At 43.0% G+C, this 25,931-nt stretch overlaps 1 protein-coding gene and 1 pseudogene across 3 annotated transcripts in view; one reads left to right on the forward strand and one right to left on the reverse strand.

The window, feature by feature from the left end:
- Positions 1-9,443: 9,443 nt before the first annotated feature.
- Positions 9,444-10,189, reverse strand: LOC140618986 (cytochrome c oxidase subunit 8A, mitochondrial-like; annotated as a pseudogene).
- Positions 10,190-11,756: 1,567 nt separating this feature from the next.
- The window catches only part of CORO1C (coronin 1C), a 76,927-nt gene continuing 62,752 nt past the window's right edge, over positions 11,757-25,931 (forward strand). For 2 of the 3 annotated variants that reach the window (XM_072802946.1, XM_072802947.1), the window contains exon 1: positions 25,398-25,421. The gene's annotated coding sequence lies outside the window, so the exon portion shown is untranslated. Of the gene's footprint in view, positions 11,889-25,397; positions 25,422-25,931 lie in introns of those variants that run through there. The other variant, XM_072802944.1, reaches the window with a different exon arrangement.

Here is a 25,931-nt window from a genome sequence, read left to right on the forward strand (position 1 = left end):
TGACTTTATTATAGAGTATAACAATAGTGAGTAATAAGAATTGACTGCATCTTTGCATGGAATCATAATTATTGCCTTAGGATAAATTTCTGAGAATGGAGTTACTGAGCTTAAGTAGAATCGCCCTACTGAAGTCTTCTGAGTTTGTATCAGTTAGCTGTTATTGTGCAGCAAACCTGTTTCCTCTGTATAATGGAGATCTAGAAAAACTATATTAGTTTTTGTCAGCATAGGAGGAATATTCCTTGAGCTGGTGCCTGACAAGTTGGTAACACTGGCTGTGGTGTTTATTAAGCAGTAAGTGCTTAATAAGTACCAGATCCATGATAGTATTTATTTGTATTAAAGATCTGTGGTAGGTGCTCTCACAAACATAATGTCAGGTTAGTATCACTTTTTTCCCAGTGAAGAGATAAGGAAATTGAGACTCTGAGAGGTGATGTGATTTATCCAAGATCACAGGGCTAGGAGGACCAGTAGCAGGGCCAGTCATTACACCAGGGCTTCCGCCATCAGCTCAATCCATCATGGCTATCATGCATGGATGAGCCATCACCATGTGCTGGGCTGTGAGCCAGGTGTGCAAGCTGCACTTTTTCATGGATGTTCCTATATAATGAAGTGATGTTAGAAGAGGCTGAGTAGGGAGTGAGACTTTCATATCCACGAGTGGTCATGCAGCCTTCACCCCACTGGTATCAGTAGAGACCACAGGAGGAGCCAGGATTTCTACCCCCACATGATAAAATGTACTTGTCTCTCTCCTCTAGGGTGGCATATGAGGAGGAATAGTAGAGAGTCAGGACTTTTACCACTATCTGATATAGTCCTAAATGTATGTAGAGAAAATCTTTAAGACAATTATACTGCAAACAAAGGCGACATAAAGAGAAATAAGTTCGCTGTACTTTACTTGAACTGGTAAAATGACACCAGTGGACTGTGAACATATCTGTAAATATATAGATATAGATACAGAGGTATAGATTTATCCTATCTATTATGTAATACTTAGAGCAACCATTATAAAAGCTATACGCAGAGATATACTCAAAAACACTAGGGATAGGGATGCCTGAGTGGTTCAATGGTTGAGCATCTCCCTTCAGCTCAGAGCATGATCCTGGAGTCCTGGGATTGAGTCCCACATCAGGCTCTCCACATGGAGCCTGCTTCTCCCTCTGCCTGTGTCTCTTCCTCTCTCTCTCTCTCTGTGTCTCTCATGAATAAACAAATAAAATCTTAAAAAAAAACAACAACAACAAAAAAACACACGAGGATAAATCAAGATGGAATTATAAAAAAGAATGTTCAAGTAACCCACAAGAAAGCAGGAAAAAGAAAATAAGACAAATGAAAAGTAAAACAAGCACAAAACAATATGTCAGATTATGCTTTAATGTATCAACAATTACCTTAAATGTAAATGGTCTAAACACACTAATTAAGACAGAGAATGGCATTAAAAAACATGAACCAATATACTCTATAAGAAACTTACTTCAATATATCCATATAGGCTGGTTGAAAGTAAAAGGATGGAAAAAAGGGATGCCTGGGTGGCTCACGTTAATCATCTGCCTTCACCTCAGGTCGTGATCCCAGGGTCCCAGAATCGAGTCCCACATCAGATTCCCTACAGAGAGCTTGCTTTTCCTTCTGCCTACATCTCTGCCTCTCTCTGTTTGTCTCTCATGAATAAATAAATAAAATCTTTTTAAAAAAGGATGGAAAAAGGTATACTATGGAAATATTAATCAAAATAATTCAGGAATAGCCATGTTAATATTAGAATATATTTGAGAGCAAAGAAAATGACCAGGTGGAGAGGGACACTCTATAATGATAAAAGCTCGATCCACCAGGAAGACCTAACCATCCTAAATGTGTATATACCAAACAACAGAACTGCAGAATATGTGAAGCAAAAACTGATAAAACTGAAAGGAGAAATAAATCCATCCATATTTGTTCAAGTTTAAGTTTTCAATGTTCCTCTCTCAATCGAAAGAACAACTTGACAAAAAAAATCAATAGGGACACTATCAACTGATAGGATCTGTCTGCCATTTTTAGAACACTCTATTGAACCATAACAGAATCCACATTCTTTTCAAGTACTCATAGAACACATACCAACACAAACTATATCCTGGACCATTAGAAATAAATTTCAGAAGATGCCAAGTGAAGCGTGTACTTTTTGACTATGTACTTCTGGTGATTGTACAATGTAAAATGCTATTTTTTAAAAGATTATTTATTTATTTGAGAGAGAGCACAAGCAGTGGGGAGGAGGAGAGGGAGAGGGAGCCTGATGCAGGGCTCGATCTCAGGACCCTGGGACCATGACCTAGCAACTCATGTTCCCCTGAAATACTATTTCTTTTAATTTTATTTATTAAAAATTATTTATTTATTTGACAGAGAGAGCACAAGCAGGGGAAGTCACAGAGGAGGGAGAGGGAGAAGCAGGTTTCCCCCTGAGCAGAGAGCCCAATGCAGGGCTTGATCCTAGGACCCTGGAATCATAACCTGAGCCAAAGGCAGACGTTTATCTGACTAAGCCACCCAGATTCCCCTGAAATACTATTTTTTCCTTTGGTCAAGTTTTATAAAAATGCAAAACAAAACAAAACATCAGGGCACCTGGCTGGCTCAGTCAGTAAGAGCATATGACTCTTGATGTCAGGGTCATGAATTCAAGCCCCACATTAAGCCTACTTAATTAAAATGAAAGCCTATTTAATCAAAATGAAAAATTAAAAAAAAAAAGAAACGTCAACAAATTTAGCCATACAGTGTGTTCTCTGATCATGATGAAATCAAATTAGAAATCAATAACAGAAAGATAACAGGATAATCTCCAAACACTTCAACACTAAACAACACAGTTATAAATAATTCATGAGTCAAAGAGGAAGTCTTCAGGGAAATTTGAAAATATAATGAACTGAATGACAAAACAAATATCAAAATGTGTGGCACATAGCTAAAGTAGTACTGGGAAGGAATTCTGTAGTACTAAATGCATATATTACAAATGAAGTACCAAATACATATACTAGATAAAGTCTCATGTCAATAATCTAAGCTCCTACTTCAAACACCTAGAAAAAGAAGAGCAAAATAAACACAAATTAAGCAGAAGGAAGGCAATAATAAAGAGCACAAATCAATGAATGGAAAATAGAAAAACAATAGAGAAAATCAGTGAAATGAAGAGTAGTTCTTCAGAAGGATCAGTGAAATTGACAACTCTCTAAGACTGACCAAGAAAACAATAAAAAAAAGAAGACACAACTTACAAATATCAGGAATGAAACAGGAATTATTACTACAGACCCTACAGGCATCAAAAGATGATAAGAACACTCTACAATCAACTCTACACACATAAATTTAACAACTTAAGTGAAATGGGCCAATACTTTGAAAAACACAAACTACCATAAGTCACCAAATACAGAACAGATAATTTGAAAAGCAATGTAACTATTGAGGACATTGAATTTTTAATTTCTAAAAATATATTTTATTATTTATTTGACAGAGAGAGAGAGCACAAGCAGGGGAAGTGGAGAGGAGAAGCTGAGTAGGGAGCCTGACATAGGGCTTGATCCCAGGACCCTAGGATCATGACCTAAGCTGAAGGCAGACACTTAACTGACTAAGCCAGCCAAGCACCCCTTGAATTTGTAATTTAACAGCTCCTCCTCAAAAGAAAAATGTCTAGATCCATTTGGTTTCACTGGAAAAGCCTACCAAACATTTAAAGTATTAACAGTTATCTACACAATCTCTCCAGAAAATAGAGAAGAAAATGTATCCCACCTTATTTTATTAAGGCAGTGTTACTCTGCCTTATCAAAACCAGGCAAAGAATGCAAAAAAGGGAAACTATAGACCAATATCCCTCATTAGTTTAGAAACAAACATTCTTAAAAATACATTAGCAAATAGAATTCAGCAACATGTAAAAAGAATGATATACCATGACCAAGTGGAATTTATTCTAGAGATACAAGGCTAGCTCAATATTCAAAAATCAATCAGTGTAGCCTACCATATTAATAGGCTAGAGCAGAAAAATTATATGATCATGTCATTTGATATAAAGAAAATATTTGATAACATTCAACACCTATTCATAATAAAAACTCTTCTAAATGTTAAAATAAAGGGGAACTTTCACAACTCAATAAAGAATATCTACAAAGAAAATCTATAGTTAACAATATAGTTAATGATGAAAGACAGAATGCTTCCCCCCTGAAGTCAGAAAAAGACAAAGATGTTTGCTCTATTTATTCAGAAAGATAACAGGATAATCACTAGTACTGACAGTTCTAGCCAGTGCAATAAGGCAAGAAAAGGGAATAATGGCATACAGATCAGAAAGGAAGAAATAAGACTATCCCTATTTTAGAGGACATGATTGTCTGCATAGAAAATCCCAAGGAATCTACAGAACACTTTCTGGAACCAATAAGGGAGTTCAAGAAAATTGCAGGATACAAGTTAAACATACAAAAAAAAAATCAATTATGTTTCAATACACTACCAAGGAACTCATAGACACTGAAATTTAAAAATACAATACTGGGTTCCTGGGTGGCTCAGTCAATTAAGTGTCTGCCTTTGGCTCAGACCATGATCTTGGGGTTCTAGGATCAAGTCCTGCATCGGACTCCCTGCTGAGCAGGGAGTCTCCTTCTCCCTCTCCCTCTACCCCTCCCTACTGCTCATTCTTTCTCTCTCTCTCTCTCTAATAAATAAAGTTTCAAAAATACAATGCTATTTATAATTGTAAAAAAAATAACTTGGGGGTAAATCTCACAGGACTGTATATAATAAAACTACACAACATGATGAAAGAAATCAAAGATCTAAGCAGAAATAAATATGATGTTATGGATTGGAAAACAACAAAGTAAAGCTGCTGTCACTTCTCCCCAAAGTGATATACAGGTTTAATAGTTCCTATAAAATCTCAGAGAGATTTTTTTTGAGATATAAACAAGATTATTCTAAAATTTATATGTAAAAGTAGTGAAGTTAGAGTAACTAAAACAGGGACGCCTGGGTGGCTCAGTCAGTTGAGCATCTGGCTCTTGACTTCTGCTTGGGTCATGATCACAGGGTCCTGGGATTGAGCCCCATGTCAGGCTCCCTGCTCAGTGGGGTGTCTGCTTATCTTGCCCTCCCTCTGCTTGCTCTCTCTGGCCCTCTCTCAAATCTTAAAAAATAGAATAACTAAAACATTTTTAAAAATGAAGAATAAAGGGACGCCTGGGTGGCTCAGCGGTTGAGCATCTGCCTTTGGCTCAGGGTATGATCCTGGATCCTGGGATGGAGTCCCACACTAGGCTCTCTGCGGGGAGCCTGCTTCTTCCTCTGCCTATGTCTCTGACCCTCTCATGAATAAATAAATCTTAAAAAAAGAAGAAGAATAAAGTGGGCAGAAACAGTATACCCAATTCCAGGATTTATTATAGACCCACAGTGATCATGACTGTGTGTTAATGGCAGAAGACAGATAAATCAACAAAGTAGGAAAGCATAAATAGACCCATATAAATATGCCCAACTGATTTTTGACAAAGATGCAAAATTAAAACTCAACGGAGGAAGATAGCATTTCCAATAAATGACACTGGAGTGATTGTACAGCTGTTGGCAAAAACAAAAACAAAACAACCTCAACCTATGTCTCAAATTTTATACAAAAATTAATTTAATGGGACGCCTGGGTAGCTCAGTGGTTGAGCATCTGCCTTCAGCTCAGGGCATGATCCTGGAGTTCCAGGATCGAGTCCCACGTCAGGCTCCCTGCATGGAGCCTTCTTCTCCCTCTGCCTGTGTCTCTGCCTCTCTCTGTCTCTGTGTCTCTCATGAATAAATAAATGAAATATTTTTAAAAAATAATTTAACAAAGGTACACTTGGCTGTGTGACTCTTGGTTTCTGGGTGGTGAGTTTGAGCCCTGCTTTGGGTGCATAAATAAATAAATAAACCTAAAGAAATAATAATTCAATATGGATCATGTACTTCTTAGATTTAACACCAAAAGTGATCCAAAAAGGAAAATTGACAAATTGAATATAATCAAAATTAAAACTTTTCTTTTTGGGGGTGTGTGAAAGACTACATTAAGGGGATGAAAAAATACTATATACTGGGAGAAAATTTTGAACCACATATCCAAAAAAGGACTAGTATGTAGAACATACAAAGAACTCTCAAACCCAACAGTCAAAAACATAAAAAGTTCAGTTTAAAAAATGGGCAAAAGATAGGAAGAGACAAAGAGATGGTAAGTAAGCATATGAAAAGATTTCAGGGACACCTGGGTAGCTCAGTCAGTTAAGCATCCAACTCTTGATTTTGTTGGCTCAGGTCATGATCTCAGGGTCATGAGACTGAGCCCCACATCTGGTGCTGTGCTCAGTGGGGAGTATGCTTCTCTCCCTCTGCTCCTCGTCCTTCTCCCCTGCACTTGTTCTTTCTCTCAAAATAAATATATAAAATTTTAAAAAGAAGATTTCAAAATCACTAGCCATCAGAGAAATGTAAATTAAAACCACAATGAGATACCACTACATGCCTATCAGAATGGCTAAAATAAGTAATAATGACAACACCAAATGCTGGTGAAGATGCAGAAAAACTGGATCATGTGTAGATTTCTGGTTGATAAGGGTATAAAATGGTATCATCACTCTGGAGAATAGTCTGGCAGTTTTTTAAAATACTAAACATACACTTACCATATGACCTAGCCATTGTAAAATGGGGCAAATTTTTTTCCATAGAGAAATAAAAATTTATATTTACACAAAAACCTGAACATGAATATTTATAATGTTTATAGCAGCATTTTTTTTGTTTTTGTTTTTGTTTTCTGTTTTTTGTTTTGTTTTGTTTTGTTTGGTTTTTTTTGGTAATAATTTGCTCCAAACTGGGGACAAATGGTTAAACTGTGATGTAGCCATACCAACCATGGAATACCACTTAGTAGTAATAAAGAATAAACTACTCATATATACAACGACCTAGGTACATCTCCAGAAATTTATACTGAATGATAAAAGCCAATCCCCAAAGCTTGCATACTACATAATTTCATGTCATTCTTGAAATGACTGAATTAGAGAAACTGAGAACAGATGAATGGCTGCCAGGAGTTAAGGCAGGGCAGGAAAGAAGTGGGTGTGGCTATGAAAAGGGGAAGTGATTTTGTGGTTTTGGAAATACTCTGTATCTTGACTGTATCAATGTCAACATCTGGATTGTTATATTGTACTATCATTTTATAAGACATTATCACTGGGGGAAACTGGGTAAAGGGTACATATGATCTCTATTATTTCTTATACTTGCATGTGAATCTACAATTGTCTCAAAATAAAAATTTTAATTTAAAGAAGACAGTCCATCTGTAGCCAATCATTTCTAGTTCCTGGTTTGTAGGAAGAAGCACTCAAAGCAGTGAGAATCAAGATGTATCATTGTAGCGTGAATTCTAATATTCTCTGAGCTTTGTCCTTTTCTGTCACTCAATTAGGGGTCTTGCCTGCTGAGATTACTTTAGGGGTTTCCAGTCTCTCATTTATTTAATATTATTATTATTTGTTAATGCTTCCACAGGGCTAATTCACTCAGCTTCCAGGTTGCCCTGGCAACCCAAGACTAATGTCCCCATTTGGTACAAAGAGAAACCAGAAAAATGATGTGCTGAGGAGCTCCAAATGCAGGTTTCATAATCCTTTCTTCTTCATACATGAGCTGGCACCTGCAGTGGGTAGGATTTGGAATCACTCTTATTTTTCCCGATCATTAAATTCCTCTTTACCGGGACACCTGGGTGGCTCAGCGGTTGAGCATCTGCCTTCGGCTCAGGGCGTGATCCCAGGATCCGGGATCGAGTCCCACATCAGGCTCCCCACAGGGAGCCTGCTTCTCCCTCTGCCTCTCTCTCTGTGTCTCTCATGAATAAATAAATCTTAAAAAAAAAAATTCCTCTTCACCTAGCATGTGTTGTAGGTCACTTCAGAAACCACTGGTAAAAGACTCTAAAATCCAGCGTCTCACCTGGACCAGAGTCCTATCATTTAAGGGCCAGCTTGGCAGAGCCAAGATTTCCTTCAGGTTCACAAAGGCATTGCTGTGGATTCAAGAACAGGGAGATACAGGGTTTTCTTCCAGTCAAGGGTTATGCAATTTTCCTGCTGTTTCTGGGAGTCAGTAGCTCTCAGCTGACCACATTCAAGGCAGGTGTGGGGTGGGGTGAGGTGGTGAGGTGGCCTTGTTTCTTGTGCAAGAATCACCACTCCCAAACCAGGAATAAAACTAGGAATCAAAGCAGGAACCTGGAAGGCAAAGGCCTTGGGATCTCTCTTTCTCATTATAGTCCATGGTTGCTCTATGGTGGTGTCACCTGGGGGAAAATTGGTGTCATGGAAAATTTTACCCCTAATTTCATCATTTAAAAAAATGAGATAAGCGAATTAACAAGTTTTAAGCATCTGCTGTGTGACAGGCACTGTGCCGGTTGCTTTGCCATGCCTTAATTCATGGACTTTAAACCCTGGAATCTTTTTTTTTATGATTTTATTTATTTATTTATGACACACACACACAGAAGCAGAGACACAGGCAAAGGGAGAAGCAGGCTCCATGCAGGGAGCCCGACGTGGGATTCGATCCCGGGTCTCCAGGATCACACCCTGGGCTAAAGGTGGAGCCAAACTGCTGTGCCACCCGGGCTGCCCATAAACCCTGGAATCTTTAAAACCCCACCCCGAAGTAAGCATTTGATGAATCCCACTGTATAGATAAAGAGAGTAAGGCCAAAGAGGGAAAATGACTTGCCCAAGGTCACACAGTGGATAAGTAGAGGAGCTTGAAGGTAAGGCCAAGTCCACCAGATCCAAAGTCCCTGTTTTTTCTATTCTTTCTTGCTGCCATAGAGGCGGTTTAATGAAATGACTAACTGGCAGAGGGTGCAAATTCTGCCATTAGGGGGATGTGGGTTCTATCTTATTAGCTCCGACTAACTCAAGTTGAATGGCCTCAGGCAATTAACTTATTTTCTTCACCTGTATAGATGAGGATTAAGAATCATTTTTTTAGGGGCACCTGAGTGGCTCAGTCCACAAAGTATCTGCCTTAGGCTCAGGTCAGGATTTGGGGGTCTTGGGATGGAGCCCCGCTCAGTGGGGAGTCTGTTTCTCCCTCTGTCTCTCCCCACTACTCGTGCTCTTTCTCTCTCTCTAATAAATAAATTAAAATCTTAAGAAAAAGAAGAATTGTTTTTGTAGACATTGGGTTGTTGGCGGAATTTCAGGAGATTTTGTGTTCAAAAAGCACTCAGGTAGTGCCTGGCATATATAAGTGATGTTAAATGTTAGCAATAATCCGTTCCCAAAGAATAAGCCAGTTTGGTTCTCTGTTCCTTTTTTTTTTTTTTTTTTTTTTAAGGTTTAAATAGACTTTATTGTGACAAGGAGGGCCCTACTGAGTGGGGCCTTATAAACCAATATGTTTGGTCCCAGGATGTCACCATGGAGAAATCAAGAGGTCATGATTATAGAAGAGGTCACTGTAATTGAAGGACATGATCCATGGAAGGGCGGCCAGGAATGCAGCAGACATGATCAGGACAGGCCAGGGGTGGTCAGGTCACAGGGTGAGGGACAGGACAGCCCCCTTCACTCCTGCTTCTTGTAGCTCTCCAGATGTGACAGGACCCAGCCCGACGGCAGGAGGAAACACAGGAAGCAGGAGATGAGCCCAACGGCAACATCCATGGTCCCCGCAACATCCATGGTCCCCGCCGAGCTGCTCCCGCGGCGGCTTGGAATGGATCTGGGCACGCTGCACCGGGAGCCGCCGGGTGAGGCCTGTTAGGCCCCTCAGCAGCTGCGGCATCAGCACAGACACGACCACACAGCCCCCGTCCCTTTTCAAAGCGTTTGCATCAACCTTCATTTCCCCAAATCCACTCAGGGCTCCGCTGCTAACAATGCCCTTGCTTCGCTAAAAATTGGCATCGTGACACTAGCCAATGGTTTTTTTGTGCATCGCCAAAAGCCTGGCTCTGCATCAGGTGCTTCACCTTCACCTCATTTAAATGAAGTGAGTAGCCAAGCCAAGCCTTGCTGTGGAAGTAGTGCTCAGTCCCTCCTGATGGTGGCTGCTTGAAGGCAGAACGAAGGTCACCCCTGCCCTTTGTTGAGGCCCAGAAATTAGCAGCAACAGGTACCATTTGTCGGGGGAGGGGGGGGGCTTATCTCAAGTTAGTCACCTTGTCAAGTGCATTACTAAGCTCGAGGAATCCTTCCAGGAGTAGCTGCTACTGTTCCTGTTTTATTGATAAAGAAACTGAGCCCTAGAGAAGATACGTAGGTTGCTGTCATGGCTCTTTTGGTTCAGGCGGACCATGATTTACATAATACATATATATTTTTAAAAGATTTTATTTATTCATTAGAGACAGAGAGAGAGAGGCAGAGACACAACACAGGCAGGCAGAGGGAGAAGCAGGCTCCATGCAGGGGGCTTGGGGTGGGACTTGATTCCAGGACTGCAGGATCACGCCCTGGGCCGAAGGCAGGTGCTAAACCGCTGAGCCACCCGGGAATCCCTACATAACACATATTTCTAAGGCTAAAGCGTAAATGAAAAATCCTCCCCTCCCCCTGGGAACTGCAAAGGTGCCTCGTTGGGGGAAGGGACCACCCCTCGGCAGGCAGGCGGCAGGCGGCAGGCAGGCGTTGCTCCGCTCATGCAGTTCTTCAGGTCGTTCCCCCAATCTTGGCACTGCAGAGCTTGGTATTTCCGAAGAGGGGCTCTGGCTCTTCACAGGACAACTTCACGCTAACTAACCATCAGGAAGTTCTGGCCTGAGGAGGCGACGGGAACTGACCCAAGGCACACAGTCCGACAGCATCAAAGCTGGGCCTCGAATCCGGTGCTCTGCGGCCGGGGCCGCCCAGCTGCTGAGCGAACGGGACTCTGGCCCGCAGGAGGAAGGGAGGGGCCCCGCTCCCCACCTGGGAACCGGCGGAGACGGGCGCTCCCTGCCGAGCCGTGCGGCCGGCGCAGGGGCGGCCCCGGGAGCCCGGAACGCTACGCGGGAAGGCGCAGGGAGGCGGGCGCGGAGGCGGGCGGCCTCGGAGGCGGGCGGGGCGGGGCGGGGCGGGGCGGGGCTTCGGCAGCCAGAGGCGGGAGTCGGAGGATCGGGGCGGGGCCTGGAGGTTCGCGGGCTGACCCGGGCAGTGGGCGGGGCCCGCGAGGCCGAGGACCGGGTCAGGCCCGTGGGCGGGGCTCGGCGGCGCCCTCGGGTCGGTTCGGAAGCCGTGGGAGGGGAGGCGGGCCGCGGGCTGCAGGGGCAGCGGGCGGGGCTCGCAGGCGCCGCGGCTCCGGCTTTGAGGGGCTCTGCGGGAATCTCCGAGGAGCCGGGCGGGCCGGAGGGCGGAGCTCTGAGAACGCCCCTCCCGGTTCTGAGGGGCAGCGGGCGTGGCCCGGGGGCGCCCGGAGGCGTGGCCCTGGGGGTGGACTCGTGGGCGGCGCGTGGGCTCGGCTGCCGCCTCCCTCCGCAGCCCACTCGCACCCCCCGGCGCGACCAGAGGGGGCGCTAGGGAGAGCGGGGCGGGCTTCCCCTCCCGGAAGTGGGCGGGGCGCGCCGCAGCCCGAGGCCCCGGGTTGGGCGCGGCGCGGCGCGGGGGCGGGGCCTGCGTGCGGCGGCGGCGGCGGCGGCGGCTGCCCGCGCCCCTCCCCCGCGCGGCGCTCAGTGCCAGGCGGGAGGCGGCAGCGGTTGGAGGCTTCGCCGGGCTGTGCAGCGGGGACTTCGGCGGCGGCGGCGCCTCGGCACCTCGGCCCTGGTGAGCGGCGCGCGCCTGGCGGGGCCGCTCGGGAGCGAGCCGGCGGGCCGGCTGGTCGTCTCGGCATGTGCCGGCGCCGGTGACAGCAGCCGGCGGGGCGTGGAGCAGGGCCCGGTGCCGGGGAGTGGGCTGCGGCGGCGCGCGGGGCGCGGACCTAGGCCCCCCCGCCCCCGGCCGAGGTGCAGGGGCCGGAGCCGGAGCTGGTGCCGGAGGCTCGGGACGGAACCGCTTGGCTGGGGAGGGTGACGCGCGGCCCCCGTGGGGGGGCGGCCGCCCGGGGGGGCTCCCGGCGGGGTGAGCAGCCGCGGGGCTGCCGAGGAAGGGCTTCGGGGGTCGCGGACCCGCCGGCGGGGTGGGGTCCGGGGCGGGGCGCGGCGCCGAGCCGGGGGGCGGGGGGCGGGGCTGGAGCGGGGCTGGAGGGCTGGAGCGGCCCCGGGGGGCGAGTGGGTGGGGGGCCGGGCTCGCGCGGGGCGGGGGCGAGCTGGGGCTCGGCGTGGGAGGGCGGGGGGCGACGGGCCGGCCCCAGGGTGGCTGGCTGTGGGTGCGAGGCCAGCCCCGGGCCGGGAAGGGCGGGGCGCGGCCGGAGCCCGAGCGGGAGCCCGAGCCGGAGCCGGAGCAACGTGGGCGGGGGCGCCTTCGGGAGCGGGATGGGCCGGGCGGGGAAGGACGGAGCCGGGACGCCGCGGGGTCGGGCCCTGGAGCGCCCGAGTGCGCCGGGAGGAGCGCAGCAGCCGGCGAGGGGCGCAGGCGGCGGGAGCGAGGTGCAGGTGGGGCTCGGCGGCGCCCAGATGCCTGGGATGAGGTCAGATGTGGAGGGTGGAGATGCAGGAACCCAGCTCTCCCGCCTGTGCACAGAGGCGCGCACGCACCAGCTCCCCGTCTCCGATGCTTTGAACGTGTCGGGGGAAGTGGCAGGCTGCAAGGGAAAGCCGAGAAGAAAGGGGCTTCCTCTTGGAGGGAGGCGCTGGCCCTGCCGTCCTTTTTTGGGAGTGTTCAAAGGGTTTTGATGGCTGGAAAAGGAAACGTAGGCTTTACTGCATGGTGGTTTAGAATCACATCCTATATTTGGCCTTAATGTAGGCTGCCCTTGTTTTGTGGTGTCTCAAGTGCTTGCTCTACATGTCGCAAACGTGGGATTCAGCGTGCGGAGCAAATTGCAAGTTGTTCATCTCCCCCAGGACGGGAAGACAGATACAAAGGCCCTTCCTTCCTTCCTTTAAGACAGTTAGACAGAAAAGGAGTATAGTGCGTGTTTTTAAACTGGTACTGGGTGGCGAAGGTCCTTACTTTTGGTAAGAGTGATCACAGAATATTGGGCCCTTTTACTGCAGTCTTCCTGCCTGGGGTTGCATTCTAAAACAGTTCTTGTAGGGCTCTTAGTCACTCTATATAATAATGCATTTCATTGTCCTTACCCGGCAGAACTCTCTCCTGACACCAGGGCCTGGAAGCATAGACAAAAACATGATTAAGTATAAGCAGTTGCTTTGTACCGGCTGTTCATTTGTGAAGGCAAATAGATTATCTGTTTATATAACTTCACTTTCTGGGTTCCCTGTAAATCTGAAGAAATGGGAAAAATCTGTTTTGGACTTGATCCCGTATATTTCAGAGAACTAACTTAAGGAAAGGAATTATTATTTATTATTATTATTGTTGTTGTTTCAGAGTGGAGGTGCATTTCAGACACAGTGTTTGGATGTGAAGTCTAGTTAGTAACCCTGGGCTCTGAGAGGTTGCATGAATACTTTGGGGCAGAAGCAAAATAAAACTGGGAATTACATTGTATGTTAGGCCTCCAAGACATGCAATGTTGTGTGGTAGGTGATAGTCATGGGTACGGACGACTGAACTAGGATTGGTATAAAGGTCAGGTACACACCGTTTTGACAAAGGCAGAATGTGCCTTGCCCCCATATTTGTTTTTGATTATTGTGAAAGGTACATTGAAGCCTGAAGGCTTTTGATAGATACATACCAGTGAACTATCACACTGCACACAGTGTTGAATTTTTCATGTTTGTTACTTTGCCTGCAGATTGGGCTAATTAGCCTTTATGTCTATTACTTTACATAGTTCAGGATTAGATTGTGTTAGTAGGTGACACATAGTACTTTTTAAAACACTGTTGGATTTTTTGGGATCCCTGGGTGGCGCAGCGGTTTGGCGCCTGCCTTTGGCCCAGGGCGTGATCCTGGAGACCCGGGATCGAGTCCCACGTCGGGCTCCCGGTGCATGGAACCTGTTTTCTCCCTCTGCCTGTGTCTCTGCCTCTCTCTCTGTGACTATCATAAATAAATAAAAATTAAAAAAAAATAAAAATAAAATAAAACACTGTTGGATTTTTTGATTTTTATTTTATTTTTAATAAAATGTCTAAAATAGGCACCTGTCACTTTTGGGATCCACTTCAGCCATGAGGAGAAGAGTCACTCCAATGTCTGTGAAATGGAATGTTCAAAAGGTTATCAGTTCTCAGTTATGTAACCGGGAATGGCAAATTATTTCTTAATACTTTGATTTGTCACAAATTGGTGCTTTAGAAACATTATTTGGGCTGTTTCAACTTTGTTTCAGAGGTAGAACAGTAATAAACTTGGGTGCCTTTTTCTTAGGCAGAGTACAAATCCATGTTTGTTTTCCATTTGATGACTTCCCTGTGTTATCCTGTTTCTGAGTTATAAAAACTCTTTTTCTGACACTTCTACATCTTTTTCAATTTAAGATGCCTTTTCTGTATTAAAACATGGAAATCCTCATGAATATTTCAGTATGACCTAGTACCTAGAATCTTAAGTAATAGAATCTCTCTGGGTTTTCTTTGCCCTAGTTTGGATCCTTTAAAATAAAACGAGTGAGCACGATTCTCTACTCCTTTTTGAGACCTTATTTGTACTTCAGTAATGCATAATGGAATCCTTTTTGTTTTATAACTGCTTTTTGAGATTTAATTCACCTACCATGTAATTCACTACTTAAACGTGTACAACTCAGTGGTTTTTGTTATATTCAGAGTTGTGCAGTCATCACCATAGTTTTAGAGCATTTCCATCAGTCCAAAAAGAAATCCCATACCCGATAGCTGTCCTTCCACCCTCCTATTCACTGTCCTCAGGCAGCCATTAATGTATTTTCTGTCTCTGTGGATTTGCCTATTTTAGACATTTCATATAAGTGGGATCATTCAGTATGTGGTCTTTTGTGTCTGTCTTATTAAGCATAAGGATTTTCAAGGTTTATTTATGTTGTAGCATGTATCTGTGCTTTATTCTTTTTTTAAAATAAGATTTTATTCATGAGAGACGCAGAGAGAGAGGCAGAGACATAGGCAGAGGGAGAAGCAGGCTCCCCCACAGGTAGCCTGATGTGGGACTCCATCCTAGGATGGGATCACACCCTGAGCCAAAGGCAGGCGCTCAACCGCTGAGCCACCCAGGCATCCCTGCTTTATTCTTTTTTTAATGGTCAAATAATATTCCATTGCATGGATATACAGTATTTTGTTTGTCCATTCATCAGTTGATAGACATTTGGGTGTTTCCCCCTTGGCTGCTGTGCATAATGCTGCTGTGAACATTCCTGTACAAAGTTTCTGTGTGGACATGTTTTCATTTCTCTTGGGACTTGCTGGGTCATATTGGTTACTCTGTGTTTAACTGTTAGAGGAACTGCCAGACTGTTTTCCAAAGCAGCTGCATCATTTTACAATTCCACCAGCAGTGTATAAAGGTTTCAATTTCTCCATCTCCTTGTCAACACAGTTATTCTCTTACTTTTTGACTAGCCATCCTAGTGGGTGTGAAGCAGTATCTCATTGTGGTTTTGATTTGCATTTCCCTGATGGCTCATGATATCCAGCATCTTCTAAAGTAATTCGCAGACAACTGTATATTTTCTCTGGAGAAATCTCTATTCAGATGTTTTTTGAATTTTTAAATTGTATTATCTTTTTATTGAGTTATGAATTATTTATATATTCTAGATTTACAGTACCTTATCAGATGTATGCTTTGCAAAATTTTTTTCTAATTCTGTGAGTTGCCTTTTCACTTTTTTTTTTATTTTTTAAAGATTTTATTTATTCATGAGAGAGACAGAGAGAGAGAGGCAGAGGGAGAAGCAGGCTCCATGCAGGGAGCCGGACATGGGAACCCACTGATCCCGGGTCTCCAGGATCATGCCCTGGGCCGAAGGCAAGTGCCAAACCGCTGAGCCACCCGGGCTTCCCAGCCTTTTCACTTTTTTGATGGCATCCCTTGAAGCACAAGAAGTTTTTAATATTGTTGAAGTCCAATTTATGCATAATGGAGTCAACTGATAATGGAGTTAGGAGTTACTTGGACCTTAAATCACATCCTCATCGATAATTTGGTTCTACAGATTAGAAACCAAATGTAAAGGGTTAGGGAAAGATTTAAAAGTTCTAGATGATAAAGGGTTCATCAGGAACATATCATTCCGCTGTTTAATTCTCTGGCGGCTTCCTGCCTCCTCTCTGGTTAAACTCCAGACTTCTTCATGTGGTTCTAGATCAAGGTGTCTCTGATTTCAGCAGCCTCCTCTCTCACTACACTCCTTCCTGTTTTCACTTCCTGAAACTTCCCAGCCTTAGACCTTCTTATAATGAGCTTACTACTACGAACCTACCCCCTAATCTGCTGAATCCCACTTGTCCTTTGGGATCCTCCATGAAACCTCCTCATCCCTGCAGGCAGACATTGTCCCTGTCATCCTACTGTCTGCTACAGGAACTGGACCTGAACTTGAGCTTAGTGTCAGAAAGGCACCTTCCACAGAAGGCAGAATGAGAGAGAAGTTCACATGGAAGGCAGGCTGAGATTGCCTTGCTCACAGCTTTGTCTCGAGTGCCTGTTGGGTTATTTGCTGAATGAAGGATTATCAAAGTTAATTGGAAAGATTTTGAGTTCAGTGGGTTTCTCTGATTAATTACATCTTTATTGTGTGTGTTGAAGTAACCTGAAGTACTGGGGTGATTCCTCCTCTGCCTTCCTGACACCCAGGTCCAGCTCTTGCCAAAAAATTGCTCAGATGTAAAACTGAGCATGTGAAATATTTTCCTGAGAGCAGAATCTTGTCCAGGTTCTTTCCCCCTAATGAACAGTGATGACTGGTGCACAGCCTTCTCAGTAGGACAGATGGGCAGGGTACATTTTTAGGTTTGATATGATTTCGCCACACCAAATGCAGCAGGCCAGCCCTGATAATATGGAGTTGATCAGTACTGGAACCATTCCTGTGTACACCCGATGATGGGTGTAAACTGGGTTTTCAGGGCACATGCATTCTTGTCTTTCATTCTTTTGTTAATGCTCTCTTGCTTCTCTCAGAGCATCTGACTCTACTAGTCTTTAGTTATGCTTTGTGCTCCTATGTTCACTCTTTATAGTTTCATTGAAAATACGCTACTGAAAAAAAAAATACTCTACTGTTGGGCAGCCTAGGTGGCTCAGCGGTTTAGCACCTGCCTTCGGCCCAGGGCGTGATCCTGGAGACCTGAGATCGAGTCCCACATCAGGGTGCCTGCATGGAGCCTGCTTCTCCCTCTGCCTGTGTCTGCCTCTCTCTCTGTGTCTCTCATGAATAAATAAATAAAATCTTAAAAAAAGAAAAATAAAATACTCTTTTTTTTTTTTTTTAAAGATTTATTTATTTATTTTAGACAGAGGGAGAACAAGTGTCTGGGTGAGGGGGAAGAGGGAGAGAGAACCTCAAGCAGATTCTCTGCTGAGTGAGGATCCTGATGTGGCTGGCGTTCAGTCTGAACTGAAATCAAGAATTGGATGCTCAACTGACTGAGCCACTCAGGCTCCCTCACTTAGTATCTTGAGAATTAGGAGAAACCGGTTGGCCATTTAGGGAACATTTCTTTTTTTATGTGTGTTCATTGAAGTGATTGGATTATGGTAAGGTAGTAAAGAAAAAAAAATAATTTCAAATTTGTCTCTTTAGGCTCAGTGAGCTGTTCCTACCTTTGTAGTTTTTTGCTCTAAGAGAGTTTTATATTTAGAGAAACTGAGGCAATGGAAGATGCAGGCCTTTAGAGCTAGACTGAGCTGGGTTTCACTCTTGGCTCTACTTCTTAATTAGCTGTGACTGCCAGTTATCTCACCTCCCTGAGCCTGATTTCTCTTCTGTAGTATAGGGATGCTAATGATGCCTTGCTGGGCTATCAGGGTAGGCTGTGACTAAGTTTGTATTCCCTCTGTCTTCACTCTTAATGAATGGAACTAGGGAGAATCAAACAGACTAAGTTTAATATATTTTATTTCTGAAACTAAGCTATTAACGTATGGATTTCCACTCCTACCTCAGCGTTTTAGACTTTGAATCAAAGTTGAATTACCGAAGGGGGAAGAAATGTAGGTTAGGAAGGTAATATTAAAGATGAGGCTGGGTTTTCTGTTTCGTTTTGTTTTGTTTTGTTTGCCTTCTGTCTGAATTGGAAATGTCTATTTAGACAAGGTTTTCTTATTTAGGCCTCCTTTGTATTCAATCTATTTTAAGAAAAAATATTTAGTTCCTGGAGAAAATTGATCTTTTTAGGGTTGGGAATATTGAGCTACAGTGTCTGAGACCCTCATCGGGGTTACAATGTGAATGGCAGCATTGTGATAAAACGAACATTCTGTGTGGGCAAGAGCCTCAGTAGCTTCATGAGATATTAAATTGGGCCTGTCATTTGGATTTCACATTAATAACAAAAACGGTTCCTCGGACTGTTTTCCACAGTAAAGAGAAATTAATTTAATGCAAAGGTCAGAATGAGAGAAACTGGAATACAAATGGGTGTAGAGAGGCTTATATTTTGTACCAATGAAGGCAATAATTTCACAATACATATCCTCCCCCTTTGGTTATGAAATTGTCTACATTTATTTTTTTTAATTATTAAAATGGATCGTACACAGCACCAGTCATCACCTTTTTAAGACTATGTCATTTTAGGGTGTTGGGTGTATTATTTTTCTCAAGTCCAGAGGACCTCATTTTTGACTGCCCAGTGGGGATCAGCTGTAGACCTTTATAAATACAGCTAGCTGCCTGGGTTTGTTCTCCCCGGTGACTCTGAATCACAGCCAGAGTGGAAAGTACCTCGTTGGTCTATTCCTCATCTTACGGGTGAGGGGACTATTGTCATAGAAGCATGAGAGACTTGCCCAAGATCAGGAACTTAACTGTTCCATCCCTTCTCCCCCAACTGCTTTCCACCTCCTTCCATGTGTTGTGTGAAATTCATTTTTAGCGTCGGTTGTGTCTTGTGGAAAAAAAAAATTTTTTTTTAAACAGTGTGAACCTGATGTGCTTTCTCTTTTTAGTCCTTGACCGAATGCACTAGTTCCCTCTTAACCTTCCAGCACGGTCTTTTGCCAGATCTGCTTACAGAGTTTGCCTCTTCTGTTTATCACCACTATCAGTAGTTTGTACCAATGGTTGTGTGTTTTCTCACATCTTTAGATTGTACGTGTATTTTATACTATGAAGCTTGGTCCAGATTTTCAGGGTTTTTTCAATGTATTTTTCAGAAACTCAAAAATACTGAACCTCTTGGATAAGCCTTTTATAGATTTGATTTCTTTTTTTTCTTATTTTTTAATATTTTATTTATTTATTTGACACAGAGAGAGAGTGTGTGCAAACAGGGGAAGTGGCAGAGGGAGAGAAGAAGCAGGCGTCTGCTGAGCAGGGAGCCTGATGTGGGGCACGATTCCAGGACCCTGAGTTCATGACCTGAGCTGAAGGCAGACACTTAACTGGCTGAGCCATCCTGGAGCCCTGATTTCTTAGTTTTAATGTAAAAAAAAAAAAAAAAAATCCCTTTTTTTATTTCCTCAGTCTTCTAATCTGACCATTAGTAAGCAGTGGTTGTGGGAATTTATCTCGAAAGTTTCAAAGACCAATTAATACTCCAAAGGCCTTCACATTGCATCTTGCCAGAATAATCAGCACCATTATGCCATATGCATATGGAGACGTTAATTTTGACAGGAGCAACACATACCAGGTACTGGAACTACACTGATTGTAACAGGCATAGTGAAAACCCTTTAGGATTAGCAGAGGTTGATCACAGCTTCACAGTGTGGTCATTCTGTCTCCGCAGAACTAAGACTGGGAATCTGGGCACATGGCAGTTTGGTGCATGAGCCTGTTTTGCCCCATTGTGGAGCCAGATGTGTGTCTCCATATTCTGAGAACTGCTGAGGTCTTCATCCTGAATCAACAGAGTTGTAGTTTTTCAGTTTTTAAAAGGCCATGAACACATGTGGGAAAGGAAGTGTTGGGAGAGTGCAGCCTTTGAGGGGGTATTGTCCACTCTTGATATTGTAGGGGTTCTTGACAGAATTCATAAGCACCCCCTCCTTAGGACAAATGTTTAATCACCATTATTTGCTTACTTCATATGAAAGATACTTAAATTCCTTTTCATAATGGTCAAGCATTCTTTTCTAGTTAAAGATTCTAATTCCTTTCATTCCTAGGAACTTAAAGAATTGAGGCTATTTTACGAATATAAAAACTCAAATGCTATGTGGTGGTGACCGAGAAACACGTGTAAACTTGAGCTGTCTTCTCCGTTAAGCAGAAGGATTTATTGGGAGACTCATCACTTTACAAGCTAGGTGGTGAATTAATTTTGTGGCTAGTAGTGTATTTAGCTTAACATTGTCATCCTAGTTTTTCTTGGCAAGTAAGAGAGGGGCCTCAGCCAAGGAGTGCTGGCCATAGCTCTTTGGGGTGGTATTTAATAAGATGCATGTTGTCTGTTTTAGAAATAGAGTAATCTTAGGCTTTCTTTCTTATTCAAGCCATTGCTGCTTTGGAGTGCTATTATAAGAAAAGATAAGTTAGAAGTTTTGGGTGGCTTTTTTTTTTTTTTTTTTTTTTAACACTGAGGCTTTCATTTTGTTCTTGTACAGTATAGAGATACCTTGCATACACTGGGCTGAATTACATTGTCAAGTGGAACAAAATAATGCATATTACCTGTAAAGAATGGTGGTGAACCATGCAATTTTTAAAGACTGAATGGTTGAGAGCCCAGATACAGTTTTCATTTTGTAGGCACTGTGTACATTTAGTCCTCAATCCGGAACTGGGTTGTATTCCAAAGTTGAACTCCGTTATTTGGAACTTAAATGGCGTTTGTGGTATAGATTCAGTATTATAAGTGGTGGGTAAGTTCCCAGGCTAGACTGAAGAAATCTGTTTAATTCGTAGCACAGGTTTTTTTGCCTCTTAATGGTGATAGTGGAGTCCTGTGAAACAGAGGGAAGGTACCACGTTCTACCCCTACCAGCCTGTGCTGGCATCTTGGGGCCTCTTGCTCTGGCAGCCCTCCATGTGCTTCATTCTCCTTTCTTAATTTGACACTTCTGTTCCCCCTGGTTAAACTGATCTCCTTTAAATAGTAAAGTAAATGGTTCAAATTCATTTCTACTAATGTGTTCCTGGATGGCCATAGTCACTACAGGACTACCACTGTTAATCAGTGCTAGGATGACTATAGGCTTTAATTATGTTATTTTCCTCACATCCCTTTACCCTTTCAGAGGTACAATATTAAAAATATTATTATTGTTTTAGAGAGGGGACGTGAGCTTGGAGGGAGGAGAGGGAGAGAATCTTAAGCAGGCTCCACACTGAGCCCAGAGCTGGACTCTGGGCTTGATCTCACGACCCTGAGATCATGACTTGAGCTGAAATCAGGAGTCAGACACTTAAACAACTGAACCACCCAGACGCCTCAATATTAATACTTTTTAAAAGGAGATTCCTGTGAATAGATCATCTCTCTGAAATTTTGGCATTCAGTCTGCATAACAAGGTTTCAAGGGGAAAGTTAAATAAGGCATGTGGGATCGGGGGAGCACATACAGAGAGGCTAGTTCTGATACCTGGGAACAGAGAGGCTAGTTCTGATACCTGGGATCGGGAAGAGGCCTTGCCTGCTTTTGAAAGTTTCTTTCTGTTACCTCTGAGATACTTAATTTGCTAAGTTTTCTTTCTTTCTCCCCTTCCCAACATTCATGATCCCTTTTTTTTTTCTCTTCCCTTTTGGAAACCACTCATGAAAGGGTGTTAGGTTTAAGCCAATGACTTGGTTTCTGTGACCTTTGAGCAGTGGATCAGGGCAGGGTAATGGCTATAAATTGGGTCAGCTTGTACTGGCTAGAGCTAGGCACTGATCTTTTTATTTCTATTCCCTTATAAACTCTTACCAGAAAGCCCCTTTTTTCTCAAACAATGAGAAATAATTGATCTCTCTCTTTTGTCATTACCTTTTTGAAGGGTTTGGATTGTCTGGTTTCTAAGAACTCATTCAAACATTATTTTTTAAAAGATTTTATTTACTTATTCATGAGCGAACAGAGAGAGAGAGGGAGAGAGTCATAGGCAGAGGGAGAAGCAGGCTCTGCGCAGAGAGCCTGAAGTGGGACTCGATCCCAGGATTCCAGGATCATAGCTTGGGCTGAAGGCAGACACTCAACTGCTGAGCCACCCAGGCGTCCCATCATTCAAACATTTTTATGTATTATTTTATTTGCTTTTAAAATGTGTAATAGTTTAAAAAATGTTATAACCTTTCTCTAGCATATCCCCCCCCCCTTTTTAAAGTAATATCTACACCTAATATGGGGCTCGAACTTACAACCTTGACATCAAGAGTCCTAGCTCTACTGACAGAGCCAGCCAGGTGCTCCTCAAGTGTAATTCTTGATATTGAATTCTCTGTGGGGACTGAGCTCCATGGGTGTTGGGAGGATAAGGTGTTGGAGAGTCCGTATCTATGGGCTGAGGCCCTAAGGTGTACAAAATAGCACTTGGCTGATTTGGAATAGGTGTAATAGAAGAGAACGAATGTCAGATGGACATAAGATATGGCCCAGGTTGTGAGAAGTCATGATAACAGAATATACATTCTATGGATATAAAATATAAACATAGCTTAGATAGGAGTTACAAAGGTAGGTGAACATGTAGTTTGTGGGTGTCACTAGTGTTCATGATTTCTCTACTAATATGATTATATTTTGGATTAAATGAGTAGAAATTTAAAAGTAAATATCTGTAGGGAATTATTTTTCAGTTTGTGAAAGTGAACACTAATACTGCTATCTTCCATGTTCTCTGAAGGCAGGGAATATCCTACATTTTCTGTGCCTCCATTCCCCAACATGCTGCCTGGCACATAGGTGCTCAGTAAGTGTTAGTTAAATAATTGAATTTCAGTTTTACGTGATACACTTGTGATAGAGATGGCCGGTCTTCCCATTTTATTAGAAGACGAAAGTAGTGAAGGGGACGTTTTCTGTGGTGTGGAAGGATTGCTAATTGTAAACATTTGCTTATTAAATAATTTTACAGTAATCTAACCCCATAATTTTCATTATAAATACTGTAAGCAAAGTGTGTGTGTATATGTACACATTTATTTATTGAAACATGCTTTATTTGTAAAGAACATTTTGGAGCTCTGGTTATTTAAAGCATGAATTCTGATGAAAAACAGGGTGACCTAACATACTGGTACTTCATTGCAAATGTACTTAACTGACTTGAATAAGTTGAAAATATTGGTAGCTTGGGGTTTCTAGGTCTTTGTTTTGTAGTTTGGCTAGCAACTTTGACTTTTTTTTTTTAATCAGCCCATCATCACACATAACTGTGATGTCATGCATTTATTTATTTATTTATTTATTTATTTATTTTTATTTTTATTTATTTATGATAGTCACAGAGAGAGAGAGAGAGAGGCAGAGACACAGGCAGAGGGAGAAGCAGGCTCCATGCACCGGAAGCCCGACGTGGGATTCGATCCCGGGTCTCCAGGATCGCGCCCTGGGCCGTCATGCATTTATTTATTTGAGAGAGTGAGCAAGAGTGAGCACAAGCCAGGGGAGAGGCAGAGGGAGAGGAAGGAGCAGCCTCCCTGCTGAGTGGGGAGCCCCATGTGGGATTCAATCCAGAACCCTGAGATAGACCTGAGCCAAAGGCAGACACTTGACTGAGCCACACAGGTGCCTGCAACTTGGACTTTAGAAACAATTAAAGTAACATCCCCTGGAAGCATGCTTTTGTCTTGTGAGTTTTTGTTAAAATAGATACAAGAAGAACCATAATTTGTATCAAAATGAGGATTTGAAGTTAAGGTAGTCATGAAAAAAATTGAGCTTCCCTTTCTTAAGTTTCTTGTCCTTTAATGCATTGACTGACTGCTAAGTGTCCCTAGTGGACCCTGAGGGGACTCCAGGCCAGCCCCAGGGTAATCACGGACAGCTCTCAGCCCTTTTCAGGAGCTCCTGGGCTCCAAGGTTTTAATGTGTTTGCATTCATTTGACTTGAGAAAATTGACAAGAACTGGGTATAGTAAGATAGGCCATATTGTGTACCATTTCAACTGTTGGATCATTTGGGGGTTTATTGGTGCAGGATTAAAATTTGAAAACTCAAGGTATATTAGTGATGCATGATCACAAAAAATTGTTTTGTAATTGTGATATGTGATTTCAAAGAAAGAATTGTTTTGTAGTTATGATAAACGATCATAAGAATTGCTTTGTAGGGGCTCCTGGCTGGCTCAGTTGGTAGAGCATGCAACTTTTTTTTTTTTTTTCTTTTTTAAAGAGGGCGATGGAGAGAGCAAGGGAGCCTACGCACACACAGAGAGGTGGGGAGGGAGAGAATTTTAAGCATGCTCCATGCCCAGTGTGTAGCCTGCTGTAGCTCTGTCTCACAACCCTGACCTGAACAGAAATCAAGAGTCAGACACTTAACTGATTGAGCCACCCACCCAGGCGTCCAGAGAAGTCCTTGCTCTCATAGTCATGAGTTCAAGCCCCATGCTGGGATAGAGCCTACCTTTAAGAAAAAAAAAATTGTTTTGTAATTGCATTTGTGTGTGTATGTATTTCTGGCAGTTTTTAGAGATTACTACTATAAATGTAGTTTTCTTGCTTGTCTATTATAAATGCTGTCTTTTAAAAGAATATGAGGGATGGAAAGCCACCTATTTTTCTGCTAGTCTTCTACTCAAAATACTTTAAAGAGGATTCTTTCTACTTTCTTTTGAGGCATATACAATTTCTCTTTTAGTTACTATTATATAGTCCAATTAATTTAACATAAAGAATTGACTATGATTTTCTTTTCAAATTTTCATACAGTTTGGAATGAAAATAGAACTGGGGGGATTGTGTTACAGTTTTGCCAGCTAAGGCTACTAAAAGCTTCTTGTAATGGAATATTCACTCCCAAAATACTTAACCCAACTGTTTCCTCCTCAAAGAGTGCTTTATTTGTTTGTCTCACTTCCCTGGAGGTATTTTCATTTTATTGGTGAGATGGGATGTATGATGTTTTTTCCTCAAGAATGGAGGTCTTGATCCCCCATGAGTCTAGTTATTAATATGAAAAGGTACAATAAGTAATTTGAATTTTTCCCCTAATTTTTTTTTTTTTCCTTTCAAACACTACTTGCAGAGAGAAGGCTCTTTGGAGCTACTACTAAGGTAATTCTTTGCCCTGGTTTTTGACTCCCTCTGGGCGCACTTTCTGTTTCCCAACATTTGTCACAGCAGCACATTAATAGTAGTGGGACTATTTGATTATGATGCATCTCTTCCAGCAGATTGTAAGCTGCATGAGAGCTAGGGCCAGTCTCCTTGCTCACTATTGTCTGCCATGTCTAGCATGATGCCAAGCATGTGATCAAAGATTAATAAATATTTGAATAAATGCATGATGAATGACAAGGATTAAAGACCTACTCAGTATTCACAGATGAGTGTATGTGTTGTGTGTATAACCCTGTGAGTGCTAGTAACTAAATTCTCAGTGAATTGTGTGTCTTTTATGGGTTGTGGACTGGATCCCAGTGAAAGAAGCATTTCATTTCCACTTGTAGGCTTTAGATTATAATAGGATCCCTAGAATAACATCTTTTGTTAGTTGTCCATTTTATAGATGAAGAAACCAACAACCATAGTACAAAAATAATTTAGTGGTTAAGGGACTATGTC

This window comes from Canis lupus, chromosome 27 (assembly GCF_048164855.1).
Source record: "Canis lupus baileyi chromosome 27, mCanLup2.hap1, whole genome shotgun sequence".
Lineage (NCBI taxonomy): Eukaryota > Metazoa > Chordata > Mammalia > Carnivora > Canidae > Canis > Canis lupus.